The 14,904-nt window shown below is 38.4% G+C and overlaps 1 pseudogene; it reads right to left on the reverse strand.

Annotated features, from left to right (window-relative positions):
* Positions 1 to 6,527: 6,527 nt before the first annotated feature.
* LOC129485347 (tripartite motif-containing protein 43-like) lies at positions 6,528 to 14,577 on the reverse strand (annotated as a pseudogene).
* Positions 14,578 to 14,904: the final 327 nt, after the last annotated feature.

The following is a 14,904-nucleotide window of genomic DNA, read 5'->3' on the forward strand; positions in this document are numbered from 1 at the left end:
GGTAAAGAAATGCGTCTGATTACCCTGAATTGTAGTACCTTGGAAAGTGAATCAAGGCCTGGGTTTTGCTCTGGAAGCCTGCCTTGCCTGCTTCTGTAATCTGGCGCTCTGCATGTGAATCTTGGACCCATATGGACACTGCTGTGTGTTACTGTCATGATTCTCTGCTCTTCCATGAGTTCAGACTTGGCACCTTATTTTACTTCTGAGCCACTCTCTACCGTCCAGAAACGTGGTGGACCTGTAGAACTACATTGTTCTGCCAAACCTGTGACCACTCATAGCTCATGGTTGCATAACGGAAAATAGTAGGATAGAAACATGGAACATATAAAGATTCATCAGGGAACTTTGACAGTTCTTTCTCTTAACTCCTCTCTTTGAGTTTCTACCAATCCCTTGCCAAAAATAGCGTTGGTATTATTTTGAGTGGCCCTGTAACAGTATCCGTGGCAGTTTTTGGTGATTTTGGTTCATCTACAAAGTGTGTTGTTACAGAGGAGGAAAAAAGTGCTGTCAGGATAATAGAAACGATGTCATCTGCGTTCGCACAGAAAATCCAGAAGAGTTCAGCAGAGGAGACAGCTGTGAGTATTCAGAAACGGACAGCAACAATTTACGTTGGAATCCTTTTGTTTTGCCACCTATCTCAGAGGACGGTGCTGAAAAGACAACATGGCCTCCACCTGGTGTTCCTTTGGACAGCCTCTCAGGGGTCCTCCAGCGGCCCCAGGAAACCGGAGGATGTGCAAACAACCAGTCATCTTCTGACTTCAAGCCGGTAACCAACTGCACAAAACAGGCCTGGGAGTGAACTGTGTGAAGGATCTTAATTCAAATCGGAGAAAATCATTATTTTTTTTGCAGTATAATGTCATGTGAATGTGTCTTAAAATGTGTGCCCTTTTATATTATTTATGCCTTAAAACTTTTCTTACCCGTTGCTTCCTTGCTCTCAGTAAGAAACAACCTTGTTTTGCATAGCTTTCAATCACCTGGAGGGCAGAGGGATCATTCCAAATTTTCTAACAACTGTAGTGGCAGTAAGAACTCCTCATGCAACTGATTCCATCTCTTGGCTGCTTCAGCGCAGAGGAAATGCAGGGGCCAATCGAAGGTTGCCACCAGCCAGGTTTTCAGATGGAAAACCATCTTTCAATAGTGTATTATCAGACTTTCTGACAACACTTTGAAGTCAACCACGGTTTTGACCCGGTGTTTATAATAGCAGACCTGGCTGATGAATTTTAAAAGAGTGCCTTCCACTAAAGTGGTAATATGACCAGACAACATTCTCTCTATCTGCACGTGGGCACAAGTGATGTTCAGTCTTCTAGTCACTAGTCATAAGCAGTGTCGTGGACATGGTAGAGTGTAAGATGTAGTTGAATGATTGCAGTATGCGGAAAAGGAACCGAGGCCAGGGAGACAAATAATGCTTTACTATCCCTCTGCTTTAAAATTACATTGATTCATAAAATGGCCGGTGTGGGGCTCTTTTTAACTGTTTCTAAGAGTAGGAACAAAATAAGACTTGAAGTCGTGGCTTGAAAAGAAAGATAGACATTTTCAGAAGAAAAAAGGGGAGGGCTGCCGGGAGCCTCTCTTGGAGGGAGCTCTTCCGTCTGCTCCACTAGCGTAGGAGCATGCTCATGGTGTCACACTGCCAGAAACTAGTCATCCTCTCACTTCCAACAGGGGCAACAGCCTGAAAGTGTGAGTGTCAGAAAATACTTATTTTGGAAGAAAAGGTGTTTGTCGTCGTTGTTGTTTATTTTCTGAAGTTTCCTGACTTTTTTTTCCAGAATGTCTTCCTTTTAAACAGGCACCTAAAGCACTGGTCAGCAGAACTCCTGACCACTGCTTCCTCTGCGTGACAAGGACATTGGAGCTATCTTTGGAATGATCATCTCCACATTAATAAATGATTATGATATATTTTTTAAAAAGTACATACTGGGTACTATGCTGACTACCAAGGTGACAGGATCCATATTCCAATGACAAGGGTAATGCAGACACACAATTCTATAGTCCTTTAAATTTTAATAGCATTATACTCTTTTAACCATCTTAACCTTGTATACAATCTCATTGTATATTAGGATACAGCTATTAGAGCAATAAGGAAGGATGGATAAATACAGTCAGCTTTTTATTTTTGTTTTGTTTTGTTTTGTTTTTGAGACAGGTTCTCACTCTGTCGTCCAGGTTGGAGTGCAGTGGTAAGATCATGCCTCACTGCAGGGTCGACCTCTCCAGATCAAGCAGTCCTCCCACCTCAGCCTCCCAAATAGCTGGATACAGGCCGAAGTGTCATGGCTGAGTAATTTTGTTGTTGTCATTGTTGGAGAGACAGGGTCTCACCCTGTTGCCCAGGTTTGTCTCCAACCCCTGGCTCAAGTGATCCTCTCACCTCATACTCTAAAACAGATGGGACTATATATATATATATATATATATATATGTATATATACACATATAATTATATAATATATAATATATATTTTATATATATTATATATGTATATTTAATATATATGTATTATATATATTATATATACGTATATATAATATATATATTTTCTATATATTATATATACGTATATATAATATATAATATATATTATGTATGCGTATATATAGTATATATATGCGTATATATAGTATATATGCGTATATATAGTATATATATGCGTATATATAGTATATATACGTATATATATGAAAATAGTGCTTGGAAAATTAGCTTACTAATTGAAAAATATACATATGAATGACTGCTTTGAAATATATATATATATATAAAATATACATGCACACACATATAAATGTATATATATATATATATATATAAACCTTCATCTGAGAGTAGGTATGCTCTTGGCTTCTGAGATGAACATATTCACAATGATAAATATTTACTATGAATTCAGCTAAACATGAAACTCAGCAATATTCATATCTATTTACCTCTATTTCTACCTAAATCTGTATTTCAAAAGTTGTGGCTAAGCCTTCCTAGTTAGTTAGATTTTTATCCTTTACCATTCAATATGTGTGTGGCTTGGAGACTGTTTTCACAGATCAGGAAGTTAAAAATTATGTCCCACATTCAGTGGACTAACAGCTCAGAGATCCTCTCTCTGGTTACTGCTACGACAGTGCATGGTGAGTCTTCCAGATCACCGAAGACGATTGTGATTTTATTTTTAAGTCTAGCTTCTAGGAATCACTCCCTGGAACAGAATAATTTATTGTTCACCCAGTGTTCACTCAGAATTTGTGCTTTAGCTCTTCAGCCAGTAGGGCTAAAGGCTCTTTATTGATGAATCATTGGTTAGCTTGGGGAGTGCTTACAAATTTGTCCGCGTTCCACCTTGATTGCTCTTGAGCGGGTGCAGGCTGGCACAGATACACAGCCTTCCAGATCTCCAGAAATTAGTGATCCAAAGACACTTTTTCTTGGCTTTCTCTTTGCCTGGTTTTCTCTGGTGAACTTCTGGCTGGCTGCCAGAAGTTTATTTGTTGCTACAAAGCATGCTAAAGATTCCAAGTTCCTCTTTAATGTTCCTAACCGAGGTCTCCATTGTTTTTGACGCTTGGGAATGTACCTTTTCATGACCGATTCAAAATCAATCATTAATGTGAGACATTGAGCAAAGCTCTCAGTTTTTACGGCCTGTCAGTCCTCCTAGATGAATCTCTACATCACTGCAAAGGAGTTGACAGTGGCTTCTCTAGCACTCACACACGCTCTACAAGTCTGTGCTGGAGTAGGTAGGGGGTTGGTGTCTCCCAGTGTTTTGTCTTATCCCTTGAGGGATGGAAGATACAGCCAGTGGGAAACTTGGGCATAGCAACGCTAGACCTGCTGTTCGGGGTGGAGATTCTACCCTATCAGTGGAGGTTGTATGTGCATTATCTCATCCAGTCCTCACAAGTATAAGAGAAACATATTTCTCTCATAAACTTATAAGAACAGCCAATTCAACTGAAGTTTAAATTATTGGCCATATTTATGCCAGGCCTGGTGGCTCACGCCTATAATTCCTAGTACTTAGAGAGGCTGAGGTGGGGGGATCACTTTCTCTTACAATTGTAGGACAGAATAAGATAATTCACTTAAAATTTGATTATCCACTGCCTGTATCTAGTATTCCTTCTATTAATTCAAGTCATTGTTTATGAAGGAATTTTCATATTTTTGTGAATTATTCTTAAACATTAAGAACTATTCTTATGAAGGGGCAATCTTAAAGTAATTCATGTTCAAGAACACATTTTAAGACACACATTATTCTTATAATGAAAGAGAGTGAAACACAAATAATTTAAACTTCAGTTGAATTGGCTGCATTTAAGCCTGGCATAGTGGCTTATGCCTATAGTCCCAGCACTGTTAGAGGCTGAGGTGGGAGGATGACTTGAACTAGGAGCTTGAGAGAAGCCTGGGCAACAGGGTGAGACCCTCTCTTTCCAGCAACAGCAAGAACAGAATTACTCAGGCATGACAGTTCACCCTGTAGTCCAGTTATTTGGGAGGCTGAGGTTGGAGGATTGCTTGATCTGGGGAGGTCGAGGCGGCAGTGAGCCATGATCTCATCAGTACACTCCAACCTGGGCAACAGAGTGAGAGCCTGTCTCAAAAACAAAACAAAACAAAGGCAAAATGTTGACCGTATTTATCTATTCTTCTTTATTGCTCTTATAGTAGTATTCTAATATACAATGAGATTATATACAAGATGAGGATGGTTAAAACAGTATAATGCTATTAAAATATAAATGACTCCAGAATTGTATGTTTGCATTCCACCTATCATTGAAATAACCCATTATGCAACCCATCTGTCATTAAACTTTTGGATCAGAGTTACTCTTTATAAATGCAGTCGGCCTTTTTAGACTTTGTTCTCAGCAATCCTCATTAAAGGAGGCATTCCTAGATTGCTTTAAATAAATTCAAAAAACACATATCAGAAACTTTTGATATGTTTGTTGTGTGCCATATTGTCAGTAATTAGATTAAATACTAGAAAATACACCATTAAATATGTTATTTGATATACAGTTGGACCTCCATGTGCATGGGTTCTGCACTCATGGATTCAACTAATCATGGATTAAATAATTCAGGAAAAAAATGCAACGATTACATTTCACTGAAGATGTGCAGACATTTTTTGCTCATCATTATTCCCTAAATAATACAGTGTAACAACTACTTACATAGCATTTACATTGCATTAAGTATTTTAAGTAATCTAGAGATAATTAAAGTACATTGGAGGATGTGCTTAGGCTACATGCAAAGACTTCCCCATCTTATGTAAGGACAGCTGAGGATTATTAGCATCTAAGGAGTATGGTGTCTGTGGGGAGTCCTGGAACCAATTTCCAGTCGATACTTAAGGAAAGTCTTCATACAAAATTAACACAATCAAAATATAGGTATTTCTGATAATAAGGATATTTTACTGCACGTGTATTTTAAAAACTTCAAAGACCTAAATAAATTTGCAGTTTTCTTAAAATGTAATGAGGCTTCTGAGTATTCTGTATTTTCTGAAGCAAAAAGCGAGTCTTACTTTCTATTCTGGTAATGACATGTTCCCAGGTAATTGTCTGTAGGATGCCATCGGTGAAATTACTAAAATCTTACAGGTTTTCAGTCTTTTTATCTGTATCATTGTCACTCTCTTAAGATCTGTGTCCATCGATAGTTTGTTCCTGAGCTAAAGAAAATTGACTGAGCCTATCAATTTGATAAGCAGTCCAATTTATAACTTTATTAAATAATATTTCTCAGTATCCCTGTTGATTTTGGTTACATTCGGTAGCCAAAATCAAAAGGAATACAGGGGTAAATTTGGCAGCCTTTTAAACAGTTGTATAATATGTTTTTATCAATTATTTTTTGCATTTATTCTTTTATTCAAACAGACAATTAATGAATATCAGTTGTATTTTAAGCATTGTGTACTTTCTTGGAATATACCTGTGTGTAGTACAAACACAATCCTCTTCTTGTAATCTGAGAAGCAGAAAAGATGCCTACTATTACACTGTGAGTTTTACAAAGAAAAGTGTAAGGTTTTCTGAGTCTTTAAATCAAATAGCCTAATCTAGTCCAGGAGCTAAAGAAAGAATTCCCTGAAGAAATGTTGGAACTTACACTTGATGAAATGGGACTTGCAGATGTGGAACAGAGAAAAGAAAATTCCAGTTCAGGGGGAAGAAACCTGTGCTCTTGCATTAACCCATCAGTTTGGATAAACACACTCAGGTATTCATTTACCTGGGCTGGCTTGGAAATCAAGGGAAAGAAAAGATACAGCATAAAAGAAAAGACATGCCCAGTATTCTAAGAGAGAGTAGTTTAATGAAAATCAAAACAAATGCATACCTCCACACTTTTAAAAATGGTACAAAGTTTCATAGAAAAAGATAAAGAATGTCAAGTATTCAGTAGGTTAGCATTCTCAGAAGTTGGTGTTTCTGATACCTTCAGTCATGTTACTGACCTATCTCTGATTCTTTGAGTGTAAAGCAAACAAAGCAAAGCAAAGAAATCTTGTAAGAGGGTAAGGGAAAGAACCAGAGAGGCTACAGATGAGAAAACTGTTGGCCACATTAACAAAGCTTACTATGCCACATTCATCATCTAGAAACACCCCCATCTGTCCTAGAGGCCTTTCTGGATACTGAGGTAATAGTGGGGAAGTGGTCTTGATATGACACTGGTAGCCTTCTTGACACAAAAAAGTAGAAAAATTTTCTTGGAGTTAACCAGCATGTCATTTCTCATTGTCCAAGAATCATTGCAAAATCCAACAGCCCAGTTCCAACACTGCCCAACATCCACCTCTCAGTAATATCTTCGAAGGGTGAATGGCAGGTCTCGCCATCAAGAAAACACTTAGATTTTGTTGGAGTTGGGGCAATGTTGAGATCATCAGAAGCAAAGAGTAGCTGTCTCAGAACTTCAAACAAGGGGAATGTACCAAGTGGTTATTTTATTATCCCAGGAAATATGCACTGCAGGAATAAGAAAACAGTCACATGAAAACATAGTGTTATAAACTTCTAATGGATGTGGGCTTTACATAGTGTCTACATATGCCAGGTTATCCCTGGAAATATGGGTAAGGACAGCAGGCACATAAAGGAAGAAATATGTCCTTAGATTTAACGATTGTGCTATCCTTCCTTATCGAGGAGTCCGTACGGACTCCCAGAGCCCAGTCCCAAGAGTTGTCCACATCCAGTTCCCAGTAGTGTTTGCCAGAGGAGAAGACCCAGGCTCCTCATGCAGCAAAATTGTCAGATCTGTCAGAATGCAAAGATTCATGTCTAAACATCAAACTTCTGACATCCTCAAACAGCCTAATATTGTAATTGGTTACTTCCCAAGTGAAGGAAATTTCCACGGTGGAAAAAAGAGAATGTTCTAGTGAAAAGCAGTTTATAAATTCTTAGGTTCAGATAAGAAAGAGATTCTCACAAGAAAACACAGGTCAAGATTAGAAAGAAACTTCTGTCTGCAAAAATATTGGAATCAAAGGGTGTTAGGATATCTGCACAAGGAAACGCCTAAACTTCAATGATCGCAATTTCTATAAACTCAAAATGTATAAAGGGGACGAAGGTCATGTCTATGTCTAGTTAGCGACCTTTCATAACAACTGAAAAGTGGAAGCTCTTGCACTGCAGCCAAGTCCATAGCAATAAAATTAACCTTCATTGTCTCTTCTCTGTCAGGGCAGAGCAGGAGGCTTGGGACAGGAGATGAGGTGGGGAGCCATCCTTAGACCCAAATAAAAAAGTTATCACTTTGCCAAAAATATTATAATCTGCCACTTAAACTAGTCAATTCATATTTAAAGAGAAAATCTCAATCTGCCTTCTGAAAAGTGCAGCTTCCTTGCAAGAATTATCTGACTTTCATGCCAGATTCAGGCACAGACATCTTTTATCTGCTGGATTTATCATGATCTATCCTGGAGTTCTATCTAAGGCCTCATCAACCAACAAATCACGTTCCTATCGGTCACAGATTCTCAAGTTTTGCATTGTTATATAAGTTACTCGTGTATGCTTTAGATGATTAAAATGCACATGATTAAAATTATAAATGCTATGAAACTTCACCTGAAATGTATTTGAAAAAGCACTGTCACTCAAATCAGTCATTAACTGCACTGAATTTGAAATTGAAATGTCCTGAATTAATTCAGTTCTGTATACTTCTTGTAATAATTTTATGCAGGAAATTGTATCACGGTTGAAACATACATGAATGGTTCTACATCCTAAAGAGCCCTTCTGCATGTTTTACTTTCCTAAGAAATTTGTTATATGGCTGATTCCACCATCTTTTATTTAGTTTTGTCTGTTTGATGACAATGAAACTATAAATATAAATACCTATTCACAGGCTATTTTCTTCTAGATGAAAGATCATTACACTGGGAAAGCTGCCCATAGAAAACCAGAATTGAAGGCATTGCATGTGGATCCCACCAAGAGGGTGACACTCACCTAGAAAGCGGTTGAACCTATCCACCAGCCCAGTGATGGGCCCTGTAGTGAGCTCTGGATTCACAGGCTGGGGCACGTGCAGCAGCACGGACTCACTCCTGCAAGGAAGTAGGTTGAGTTGGTTAAGTTTCTGATGTCTGTGTTTAAGAAATAGATTCCAACAGAAAATGCTTCATTCAAACCCACTTCTGATATTGTAATGTACCTCCACAATCCTAGGATGGGTTTCTGGCTTTTAGGGAGTCTTTCTAACTCTTCACTCCATTTCTAACCTACTTCCACTGAAAAATAAATGCCTCTCTCCCTATCTGCCACCAAATAGTTGATCTCTAATTATGATTCTGAATCCTAAAAAGAGGCAATCTTATTCTAGCAACTTCTGCATTGAACTCTTCAAAACATAACCCCCTGAGTTACTTGGAAAAGTAAGAAAAGGTTAATGTCTGATAAAAGGCATAGGTAACATTCAACATACAACACAAACACATGAGTACAGACACACACCCACACAATCACACTGACACATTGTGGTGTTAGTAAATTATGTTTTCACTTTGTTGGAAACAGCTTGATGTTTTTCATAGCATGCCTTGTGCTCCAGCTTGCACTGATGGCAAATAACATACCTTGCCACCATGTCTTCCAAATCCTGTAGAGAGAGAGAGAAAAAAAAATGACTTCTTTAGAAAGTTGTTATTCCTGTTGGATGAGGTGGCTCACACCTGTAATCCCAGAACTTTGGGAGGCCAAGGTGGATGGATCACCTGAGGTCAGGAGTTCCAGACTAGCCCGGACAACATGGCAAAAACCCATCTCTACCAAAAATACAAAAAAATTAGCTGTGTCCGGTGGTGCATACCTTTATTCCCAGATACTAGAGAGGCTGAGGTAGGAGAATCGCTTGAACCAGGGAGGAAGAAGTTGCAGTGAGCTGAGATTGGGCCACTGGACTTCAGCCTGGATGACAGAAGACTCCCTCTCAAAACAAACAAACAAACAAGTTGCTATTCTGCGGATCTGCTCTTTAGGTTTCGAAAACTTTAGAATTACCACATACTATCACTGCAACAGTTTTAAAATGTATTCTCATCTCTAACACTTATTATACCTGTAAGACCTATTGACGTAACCTATTTCTGATAAATTCAGGACCCTAAATTTGAGTGAGAGGGAAAGGTGTGAGTAGTGACTGCACATTGCTGCAGCTGTCTACAATGTGGTCTTTTTCAGGGCTAGTCCCCGAAGGGTAATGTGGCTCAAATCAAGAGCATTTCAAACCTAGGACTTCGCAAAAGGAGGAAGAAGGAAATGTTAGTTTTTCCCTAATTTCTTTATACTATCCTATGGAAACAAAAATATAATTTTCACATGAATTTTTTTCTTCCAGAGTTTGAATGAAATGTGCTGGAGGAGGAAGCTTGTGGTAGAAAACGTTCTATGGAAGTCTAGTTGCACAATTCCATAAAGCTTTCTTTCGGTTCTTACCTGGAGCAGCTCCACATCTGGTTTATGACACATTTCCATTAGTTCCTGATACATTTCTTTCAAGTGTTTACTCTTGATCCATGTTGATCCAACTTCTCTGGAATTGCTGAAAAATCTCTTGGTATTCTTTGTTCAGTCTCTCTAAATGTTGTTTTTCTCCTCTATGGAGAACTGGATGCAGGTTCTTATACTAATTCCTGATCATCTGTGCCCATAAAACCACATCACTCTGTAGGGACATGGATTTTGTAGGCTAAATGCTTAGGTCTACTTCCACCTCACAGAACCCACAAATTCATCCTCCTCATTCTTTCTTTTATTTTCCACCCTTTACAAACAGGATGATGAGTTAATCAAGACCTTCCTTCAAAATTTATGTAATTCATCAATTCTCAAACACCTGCAAAAAAGCCCTTTAGATTTAAATGTTTAAATATATGTCCTCTTAAATCTGAAATACCATTAGAAAACAACTAAAATTAATGATTGATTGTTAAATTGTCATCAATAATATATATAATCTTTGTTATTCAATTAGTTTGTAGTCTCAAACCTTTGTACTTCACAGCCCAATCACTCTAAGTAGAGATGTTGTTAGTGTATTATAATCAGGATCAGAAGCCATCACACGGAAAGGACCTTAGTAAAAAATTTAACCCCCATCTCTCAAACCGACTACTTCTTTTCTGTCTCCCATCTTTCTTCCTTCAAAAGCCACAGGCTCTGAATTGCCCTGCCATTCTAAGAACATGAATCTCCATTCAATTGTGTTTCTCCTCTCAATATTGACATATTTATTCTCTCACTCCCCCGGTCATTTCTTGTCCCTTCTCCTCAGCTTTTCATCCTGTTACATTTTCTCCTACTTGAGCTGGAATCATCTGGGTCCTTTGCTGTCAGATTTCACCAGCACAGGCACATTTCTTAAATTACTGATCCCACCTGCTTTTTTGTCCCTGGACAACATCATATTCACCATTAAATGCCTTTATTCCTCAATTATATACTATTTAATCAATATTACATAATTCATTTATACAGAAATCTCTGCCTGAAATACTTACTAATTTTAAGCACCTACTTGTCCTTCAGAATTTATATCTATTTTTGTTTATCTGAAAAGCATTCACAGAAAACCTGAACAATTGTTACATTGAACAGTCTAGTTGTTTTAAAGCCTATGAATAAACACATGACAAAATCTGGTATACGAAAATTTCAACTCAAGTTGCTAATATAAATGCTCTCAGCATGCCTGTCTCAAGCTGGTCATGAGGACTCACGGTCTCATACTTACCCTCCAGAGGAAGGCTGTTCTTCTCTCCTCATTTAGATTTCTCTGATTTTCTTGAATCTTTTTCCATAAAATCCTCATTTGCTTTAAGAGCTTCTCCTGCAAAAGAATTACGAGTTTGAACAACAGAAAATGAAACACCATAAATTCCACACTCTGAGTGGTATATGCAAGCAAGGGATATAATACATAAATACATTAGAAAGGGGAAAGAAAAACAAATTTTTCACTGCTCATCCTCAATGGATATTTTTCAGTTTGAGGTTTCAGAAGGCGGAACAGTTTAGGGAACTGAAAAGTGAAGATTTCCTGTAACCTGGCTAATGTTCAGGGAAACATCCTGCTTCAGAACCCACTATGCTAGCCCCAGATTTTGTAGTGTGCTATTCCCATATTCGTTTGTCCAATAATATTAAATATATTTCCAAAATACGTTTCTTTGCGCTAGTAGTTTTGGTGGCTTTTCAATGCCTTTAGCATTGAACTGTAGACTCAATAATAACGACATTTACTTGTTCACGCTCTGTTTGGGTCCGAGCTCCATGAAGGAAGGTAGAGTTGCATATTTTATTCAAAATTCCATCATTGGTACCTAGAACAGCACCTGGCACTCAGTAAAGAATGGAGTAATCACCATGATGATTCTCATCGTCCTTCTAATCTCTTTAACTCTGCCAACTTCCAGCTTTCAGGTGATCGCAGAGCTATCTCTTACCTGGTGTTCCTCAGCTGCCCCTTCAGTGGGATAGTGTTTGTGAGCCCCGTGCTCCTGAGAGTTGGAGCACAGCAAACAGAGCAGACTCTTGTCCATGTCAGAGAACATCTTCTTTGTTTCCTTGTGGTCCCACATATTTGTTTCTCCGAGCTCAGGAATTGCCAGAGACTGGCTTTTCTCACAGTGGTCACTAAGTTCTTCAGAAGAATATTGGTTTTGAAGTCCTTGTTCTGTGATGGTTCCCTGCATGCAGGGCAGTTGGTAGGACTTCGGGCTTCTTCCCAGGAAAGGCAGAGACAGGGCCTACAGAAGCTGTGCCCACAGCAGACAGTGGCAGGGTCTACCAGGTAGTTCAGGCAGATGACACAGGTGAGTTCCTTCTGGAAGGCATGTGAGAAGTCTGAGTCCACTTTCCTAAGGAAAGAAAACCACAAGAATTTAATCTTCTACCCTGGAGAGACAAAGGTCCAAGCAAAGTTTGAATCAGGTTGTGATTGAATAATATCCTTTCTTTCTAGAGAAGAATAGGCTCTAATTTGCAACAACAGAGATAGGAAAAACAGAAAACCAAGGCACTAAGAGATATCGACCTCTGTAGGAAAACGTGACTGTTCTCCAATCAACACAGGGCCAGCTTTCCAAACTCTATTTTCTTGCATAGAAGAACGTCGGATTTTTTGAGGGGTTAGTGTCCACCAAATTGCTTGGGCTTCACAGGTTTCATCAACCTGTAAACTCAAGGGTTGAGTCTTGAATGGTCTCAGAATCAGTAACACTCTTAATTGCCAGTGATTGGTTTAGAGAAGGCGAGCTAACTAAGCTCTTCTACTCTCACTTTTTTATTTAACTGTAACAACCATCCATCGTGACTTTTCCAGAAGGACCCTGCTAGAAAATATTAGAGCAAAACTCATACTTAGACCCCAATCAGAAGAAGCTAGCCTTTACTCTCCAAGATAAAACAGACAAATCGAGGTAAAGGCAATTCTCCAAGGTAAAACAAACAATCATCGCTTTTCAAGGCTGCTATGTTAATTCAATAAACAAAAACTTTCTGGCGTGTTTACTGTTCCTGGACTGTCTGTTAATTTGGGGATATACTGGTTAATATTATGACATTTTTAAAAGACAGGTAATTAAAATTACAAAAAGATTGATAAACTGTAGGAGAGTACACAAAGGATAGAAATATTTTCTAAGCTCTTTGGAAGCATTATCATTACTCTTTCATGCAGTCAGAAAACGAGTTACTATTATGCAATAATAATAGGCACTAGAGAGTAAGTCAGAGTTTTAAATGTATGTTTTGAAAAAAAGAAAAGAGGAAAAAAAAAACCTAGGTCAAGCAAGGTGGCTCAAGCCTGTAAATCACGGTATTTTGGGAAGCAAAGTCAGGCAGGGTGTTTTGAGCTCAGGAGTTCTAGACTGGCGACATAGCAAAATGTCTAGGTCGGCCTATCTCTATAAATATATATGTATGTATAATAGCCGAACATGAGGGCCCATGCCTGTAGTCCCAGCTACTTTGGGAGATGAGGCTGAAGGATTGCTTGAAGTGAGAAGTAGAGGCAATAGTGAGTCTTATTTCCACCACTGCACTCCAGCCTGGGTGGCCCTGTCTAAAGCAAACAAAGAAACAAAGAAATGAAAAACCTAAATCCTGGTTTCTACACTGTATAAATATATGATCCCTCTATTTCTGACATTTCTGCATGATTGCCAGTGAGACTTTTCTGCAGAAATACTCATTTCTTGCTTTCTTTGACAGACTGAAGTTTGTGAAGAGACTTTTACCATTTTTTAGAAAAAAATGTTTGCCCGAATCATCCAATGCACTCTCTACGTATATATAGCCATACATTGTAACACAGGCACATTACCACTAGTACAGTAGAATGTAACACATTTATACACATAAATTACAACACCCATAAGCCATTTATAGAACCCACAGAGATTAAAAAACTACTAGATATTTGGAAACTATTGCAAAACGCTTACAATCTACACAAATAACTTAGAAATACATTAAGTAAAAAATTAATGATAACCTTAATTTGAGGAACATGTAGCAAGACAGATGACGAAAATGTTAATTTGTAAATAGGTTAAGTAAATGGAGCTTGTAAACCTACGGATTATGTTTAGAATAATTTTAAAAAAGAAATGGAGCCATTTTTAAAACTCAGAAAATGAGATCATTTCATCTAAAAAAAATCTAAGTTTGCAGATAAATTAAAGTCCCCAAATTTTGCTTGTTTTGGTTTGTAACCTAATAGTAGCTCCTACTCTGGAAATTGAGTACTTACCTCAGAAAAACATCTATGTTCTCACCAAAGCCTGCTGTCAAATAAGATGAATTCAGTTCAGGGATCAGAGCCTCACCGTGCAGTGCCGGTAGCTTTTGGAAGTCTCCAAGGCCAGTTGCAAAGCCACTCGGTGGGTTCTGGAGAAGAATGAGCTTGGCTCTTGAGGTGTCCTTATATAAATCTCTGAAGACCAACCCCTTTCTTTCCACTGACTGCATTTCAGGGGGCATAGGGGGGTGTTAAGATAGATGATGATTAAGTCTTTTCAAAACAGAAGTTTTTTGTTTTTTTTTTTGGATGGAGTCTTGCTCTATTGCCTTGCCTAGGCTGGAGTGCAGTGAAGTGATCTCGACTCACTGCAACCTCTGCCTCCCAGGTTCAAGCAATTCTCCTGCCTCAGCCTCCCAAGTAGCTGGGATTACAGGTGCCCACTGCCATGGCTGGCTAATTTTTTTTTTTTTTTTGGCATTTTTAGTAGAGTGGTTAGTAAAGTGCTAGGATTACAGGCATGAGCCACCGTGCCCAGGCGATTCACTTTTATTGTAATGTAAGAATTT

This window comes from Symphalangus syndactylus, chromosome 6 (genome assembly GCF_028878055.3).
Source record: "Symphalangus syndactylus isolate Jambi chromosome 6, NHGRI_mSymSyn1-v2.1_pri, whole genome shotgun sequence".
NCBI classification, from domain to species: domain Eukaryota; kingdom Metazoa; phylum Chordata; class Mammalia; order Primates; family Hylobatidae; genus Symphalangus; species Symphalangus syndactylus.